Raw genomic sequence first — 7,506 nt, 5'->3', positions numbered from 1 at the left:
CCAGACATTGACATGGAAGTTTAAATTCCAACTAAGTCACAAGTCTAAAGATAAGAAAGAAAACACTCAGAAAAGAGTCCAAATTCAACAGAATTAATTTAATACGACTACACAATGGATTACATTATCAGAGAGTAATCTATGTCAAATATGCTTGCCGATGTGCGGCCAATGAGTGGGGATCCCGGAAGTGCTGTAAATGCGGGAAACACAATGCAGCTGAGTGGACCAATCACAGGGCTTGGGGTCTGCATCGATTCTATGCTTGGTTACATTTTGGAGGCGGTGCACGTCAGCTACATGCGTAGGCCACTGCGTAGGTACGGGAGCTACGCAAACACAGAAGTATAAATCAGCCTTAACATCCACATGCCTGTGCTGGTTACACATTGATCCAGTTGAGGGGTTATACGCCATTTTAACCAGACAAAGCCCATGTACAACTTTATCTCTATTTTTAAAGATCCAAATACTGCCAAACCACAAGATGCTATCTCTCATCTGTGCTTGTTTACTTCTGGATCGTAGAGCATTGTATTTGGCTTATTATTGTAGTAGCCTTGAACCAAAGGTACAGCTCCAGCGAAGACAAAACATGACCGGCATTTTGGACCTAAAATAATAAAGTTATGAAAATATTTGTTTAACCAACTAGGATTTCTGATGCCAACTAGTGAGGGTTATGATGTTCAATCGTTTTTTATCAGAACTTCAAACGCTTCCTGATTTAAAATCCTATATTTTGTTTAATCAAATCCATTCTTTGGGACAATCACTGAGTCATGAACTTGCCTCTAGACAAATAAACTGTCCCCAGGCTTTATGCTAGTTAAAGCTAACAGTCTCTGCTCTTGCTTTTCACTTAGCGCAGAGCATGGTATCAATCTTTTCACTGAGAACACTGATAAGTATATTTTACAAAATGTCAAACTGTTTCTTTAAGCTTTTGAGGCCGTGTAGATATGGAGCAGTTTTAATTCTTTAAAGTTCATAAAAAAGCAGAAGATGTTGAAGGAAAGAGAGGAAAAACAGAATTGAAACTCTGGGGGAAAGAGAGGGAGTGGACAAACACAGGAGAGATGTATGTTCCACAGGCCTGATGCCTGACTGTTTGTATATACACAAAGTGAGAATAATGGTATTAAGTATGTGCCATATCCTGTTTTAGCCAGCTATAATGTGTCTGTTTGCCTACATGTCTGATAAATGGTGCTTTTACTTTCCACCACATATTATCTAATGGTCTAAGCATGACTGGATGTGAGATACTGTGTAGATAATTTGGGGTATGGAGATATCAGCCACCCGTACATAAACAATATCTGCCATTCCTCAGTGAAAAAAAAAGGGGCAGAGTGAGAGAAAGAGGCAGTGGGCTTTGGTAGGGAAGAGGGTGAAGGACTGGGAAAGTGAACAATATGAAAGTGGGGGGGCTTGGACGAACTGGGGCAAGATATTTAAGAGCATAAGGAAATAACTATGGTCCCTCAGTGCTCCTCAATAACATCTACCAGGACAGGAAGCTGCTCCATCAATCACCATGAGGACAGCTCGCTCTCTCTTTCTCCTCCTCGGGCACTAAACCCAACAGAAGTACCGGTGCAGCTGCTCCAAAGCTGCCTGCCTCCCATTTACATTCCTATCTGTCTATGGAAACACACACGGTCATATTTTGCAAATACACATACACAGCTGGGTTTAGCGCAGAAGGTAATTATAGGACACTACAAAACAGCAAGACCACTGACTAATGTTGAAGAAAGAGGGTGATGGCAATGAAGGGATACAAGATGCTAAACATCAGTGATGTTCTCCCAAGGCTTGTTGGTGCTTCAGTGCAGGTGTTTCCTGAAGGAATAGTTCAAATTTTTTAACAAACTTTCTCTCTTTCTTGTTAAAACCACTTTATGACGGAACACTAGAAACTGTTAGAGGCTAAAACAAGTTAGCACCGATGCATTATCCCAGCATTATCTGGTGTTAATGTAAAAATAAGCTAACTCTGATCAAAGTTGCATGTTAGAAAGTAAAGTTGATTACAGTCGCAACCAGAAGGCATTCCTTTGTATGCAAAGTCAATAATAAGAAGGCATGAGTGGGGTTGACTAGATTAAAGCAAGGTTTTTGTGTCATGGAAAACTAGCATGAATTTGAATGTAGCATTTCCTCAGGACTCCGTCCAACCCCTTCCCTCGGAGCTCCTCCAAAACGACGCCCCCGCTCACATGCACGAGCCCCACTGATTCGCGACCATATGACCATGACTGATTCAAAACCGGTTTCAGCACATCGTTTGTGTTTTGCACTACGTCAACTCATGTCTCACTCAGGGGTAAGAAAACACCGAAACATTATCATAGTGAAAGTTAAAAACACAAACAAACATGGCTATTGTTAGCACTCACAACTTTCATGCTAGCCAGTTGTACCGGTGACATGATGTCCGGAGAAAAGCTATAATAAATATATAATACATCTACATTTTCTGTAGGACTTACTAAATGTCATCATTTTTTTTGCTTGTCAGAGCCCCCATGGTGAGAACTTTTTAGACTCTGATCCTGACTACAGTCCTGAGCAAAGCACCTCATTGGGTCAGAGGGGCTTGAGGTCGAGTGAGAGAGACAGTAAATAGTGTCAGGAGAAGCAGAGGCAGAAGACAGGGAAATATGCGCGCAGGAGGCGGGCAGAGCGGCAGGATGGGATTTGATTGGTTTCATAAATTGGACCCTAATGACAGTGATTGGTTGGTGTTTTTCCAGGTTTACTCCTGTTGTAGATAGAGGCTTTTTTCACTCTTTTTTAAGAACACATTATGTATTGATTGCCATCGGTACATAAAGATCATTTTAACAAGTAAAACAAAAATTGCATCTAAATCTGACTACTAACCACAGGTTTAATTAGCTGTAGTTTTGCAAATTGACACAAAAAGCGTTGTTGTTAGTTGAAAATGTTAAGGCAACCAACAAAGGAATTGAAATCTTAAGAATACAAAACATTGATTTTATCCCAGGACTTTATCAATCAACTTTGCAAACATGCAGAGACAAAAGGTAAAAGGATTACAGGACAACAATTAGTTGGTAGTTGGAAGCTAAGCTCCTCAGTCAAGAATGCTTTCATACTGCACTAGCTAGCGAGCTAACACTAGTACAGAGGTGGTGTGGCACAAATTCAAACACACTTCACAAAATGAGTACAACTAACACATGAATGGGCCAAATGCAGTGACTTCCTGAATCCATGAGGCTGCTAGCAACCAGATGACCCAGCAGGAAGCTACTGTTCCTAGCTAACTAATAATTGTACCACTGCCAATAAAACCCAAATTTATTTACAGGTTAGATAAACACAATATAAAATGTGAATTACCGAAATGAAGGCACTACGACACCAATTGATTTAAACTTTGGACAGATTTTTTCCCTTTGCTAAAATAATTTAAGCTAGGCTAGGCTAATCATTAATGTTGTATTGCCCTTTTCATCTGATTGTTGTTGATTTTCAAAATTGCTAACCTTTCTCTAATTGAACATTGAAGCAATTACTTGCAAGAATAAATATGAGCAATGCTGTTTATTAGGCATATAACATTATTCTCTGAGGCTTTCAATGTTTCATCCTTCAGCCAAATGAGAATGCATCATGGCCTCTCTCTCTCTCTCTCTCTCTCTCTCTCTCTCTCTCTCTCTCTCTCTCTCTCTCTCTCTCTCTCTCTTATTTTTAATGACATCTCTTGAAGAGACATCATTAAAAATAATAAGCTCTCCTCCACCTTTCTGTGTTTTGCAGCCAGTCAACAGATCCCTCCACCCTGGCACAGAGTGCTCACTGTAGCCTGTCAGAGGTTTAACAGTTTTATTTCCTTCACTTTTACAGTGTGAGAAAAATTCCCAGTTGTAGCGGGTAACCAATTACAGGCTCATGTGAAGGCAGTTTACCACGAGTCCCCTGGTGTTGTTTGTGCCTGAGTGTGTTGAGAGCCAGGTTGTTTGTTAGGTCTCAAACAGGGTAGGAAATTAAGCTTTCCATCTGACTGGACAAAGTGATTAGATCCAAATGTCTAAGTACTGTTTAGAATTTGGCAGCAAGATTTTTATGTCTTTTTATTCATTTTATTACAGAATTAATCTGTGCTTTATGTGTAGCCAGCACTGGGCTCAAAATCATGACATTATTTTCTCCTTAACTGAGTATTTATTTCCCCTTATTAATAATTAGGGATTAAGGGTATCTCATTATGTTTATTGGCTTGAGCACATGACTTGAATTGTCGTGTTTTGGTTGCTAATGATTGATTATGACATATATCCAGAGAATGCTGAATGAGCATGTTTTCAACACACTCACAGTTAGACACACTCACACCTTGAGGGCTTTCAAGTGCAACTGCGGTTTTCTGACGCTGGCATCAGTGACGCTTTAAACATCTGCTGCTTTATGTCATCAAAAACATTGATTCAGATACTGAAAACTTATACCTTGAGATCAGTTTTAATCTTAAGAAATTAAAAACAAATTAGCACATTGCCTTTTCTCTCATTTCTTTCTTAACTGAATTTACTTCAAACAATCTGCCCATACTGCTCTACATATGCCATACATAATGTCGCTCACAAAGCACTGCAGCATAACTCTATCCATTAATCAATCTCATTTGACATAGCATTGTTTGTTATACTTTTCCGCTCGTCGATAGCTCGACTGTAGTTATTAGGTCAGTGTATTCTCCACATGCAGGCCTCTCACATGTAGAACAGTGGACTGGAACGCAGTAAGTGGGTGACAGGGCAGCCTCTGGGCAGCACAGAGTTCTGGTGGTTTTACTGTTGAATGACAATGTGTCCTAAATGAACAGGTCAAAGGTCAAGTCCTGCAAACACTTAACTAGTGTTAAATAATTGTGTAATTCTTATTCAAGTATACATTTATAATGAAAATATGGTCAAATATGAGTTAAAACTGTAACCCCAAACATAAACCACTTAAATCAGAATTTCATGTGCTAAAAGCATTTTAAGACAGAGGTTGGTTGCTGGGTAGACTTAAAAATCAAATGATTTCTTGGGGTCTATCATATATATATATATATATATATATATATATATATATATATATATATATATATATATATATATATATATATATATATATATATATATATATATAATACACATAGAATGATGTTGTTTTTTTTAATTACACAGCAGTTCTCCAAATGTCAAGAATCTTAAAATTTAACAAAAATAAAAGAATAAATACAAAGAAATACTCCGTATATGGTGTAAAAAAAAAGCTGTTTGTACAGGAACCTGTGATATGTTGCCAAAAGGAGCATGCAAAAATGTCAGTGTATGTAATCATGGATGATCAATATGAAGCCCAAAGATGGCAGTACATGGCCATACTGAAAACACTGACCGCAGCTAACTTTCAAGTAATCTGTAAACAGGCAAAAGGTAGAATAAGAGCCATAGCTTTGCCACCTTGTGACTAACCGCCTGTCAGTCAAATCAGCCACACTCCTAATTATGCATATTTATGCATTACTTTCAGACTTAATCTAATTGAAACTGATGAGTTTGAAAAAAATAACCCCCTTTAAAATATCATGAATAAAGAAAGGAGGTAAAGAGATGTTTGGACAAGGCTATAAACAAAACAAGGACAGAGGTGGGGTGGGGGTAGAGGTGTAGAGGTCATGTGTTGTATGCTTTTTTGAACAGGTAGGTCTTGAGGTGGTTTTTGAATGATTGAAGTGAGTCAGAGTTGCGGGTGTGTGGAGAGAGAGAGTTCCAGAGAGCCGGGGCAGCGATGGCAAAGGCTCTGTCCCCCAAGGTGCAGTGCTTGGACTTGGTGATAGGGGACAAGAGATTTGCATCTGATTATTATTATTATTATTATAAACATATATGATTCTGCTGTAAAAATGGGAACTTCTACATGAGCTCTAATGATGTTATTACACAGACTGTATAAAACGTCAGTGATGTCACCCATTGCCATCGTTGGGCTTCAAAACTTCCTGTCAGAAACCAGTCACCATATTGGAAATGCTAGTTACGCCTCTTGCTAGGTCAATCAAAAGCTAGGTTGAGTTGGTGTGGGACTTTAGCCCCCTGGCTAACAGTTACAATGTGCCCACCTGTCAGTCAAGTCAAACACTCCCTTAACAATGCCATATCATGCAAAACTCATAAACTCAACATCTTCAAAATGAATCAGTTTACAAAAAACATGAATTTGCTCCTGATTTTGCAGCCAGCCTCAAGTGGACACGTGAGGAACTGCGGGTTTTAGCATCCCTGTTTTGGCTTCTTCTTTCTGCTCTTGGGGTTTTCCGCCAGAGATAGGAATGAATGACAGCTTTATTTGTGTGTTGAACTTTTGCACCCTTGTTAGCTCAAACCCTACATTTTAAAGTATCAAAAACAAATCCAAAAGCCTTTGTCATTTGGGTGCATCTGTGAAATAGGTTAAATTACTTGAATACATGCCTATGATGGAACTGGCAGAGTTGGAGCTCTTAAGAAAACACTGGAAATCCTCAAGACTAAACAGATGATTTGGCATTGACACACTATAAAAATTAGTTTGAAACAGCAGGGTCAAATTGCATTCTTAATTGACAGTCAAAGACGCATTGTAACAACAGTGCTGCTTATGCTTCCTCCAAGATCTCACCAGTCTTGTTCTGTGTACACAAACACACACTGTCACGTCTGGGCTACACTTGCCGTTGGCTCCTGCAGCAACAGGGCTGACAGGGGCCCAGAAAAAACACACACTTTTTTCTTTCTCTTTTGCAAGCACAGACATGCTCATAAACACACACGTGCACGTACGTTCTCAAGAGGTTCTCACACGCACAGTCCCGTATCAGCGTCTGCTAAAGTGAAAACTCTGTGAACTGCCTGCCAATCAACTGTCTGGAGGACAGAGAGGTCAAAGGTCGCTGGAATGTTTATATGTCTAATCATGAAGTAGGAGCTGTGTGTGTATGAATGACACATATTAGCATAAGGTCTGAAGAGGCTGATCAAGCCACAGGATATCAAAATACAAGGGAGAAATGATGGTCATTAGTTGATCAGTCTGGGAAAGGACCACACTGTCTGTCTTCCCTTTGTCTTTAATTTAATGCTCACCCAAATATGATGCAAGAGTTTTGCACATACACAGTCTGAATTTTCTCATTTTCACTTCAGTTGCTCAAGAAAAGGTTCCAGTTTTGCCAGTCTGTTTTACACAAGTACCCTGAAGAGATTTATCCCAAATAGTTCCTTCATGCTCTAAAACCTGGTTTCAGATCCTTACATTTATCATGTGAAAAGCCCAAACTGTTCTAACTTTAGCAGAAACATTTCGCCATGTTAAACCTCATTGCTCATAGTATGAAGCTGATTGAAAAAATATGTTTGCAGAGCCTTTAAAGGGCTGAAAAAAAGCAATGGCATTTGGCCAACGAAAGCTATACTGCTCCCCTGTTTCATGGTAAATGTC

The sequence above is a fragment of the Notolabrus celidotus genome, chromosome 21, assembly GCF_009762535.1.
Source record: "Notolabrus celidotus isolate fNotCel1 chromosome 21, fNotCel1.pri, whole genome shotgun sequence".
NCBI classification, from domain to species: Eukaryota; Metazoa; Chordata; class Actinopteri; order Labriformes; family Labridae; genus Notolabrus; species Notolabrus celidotus.
Note: the sequence above shows the minus strand (reverse complement) of the source record.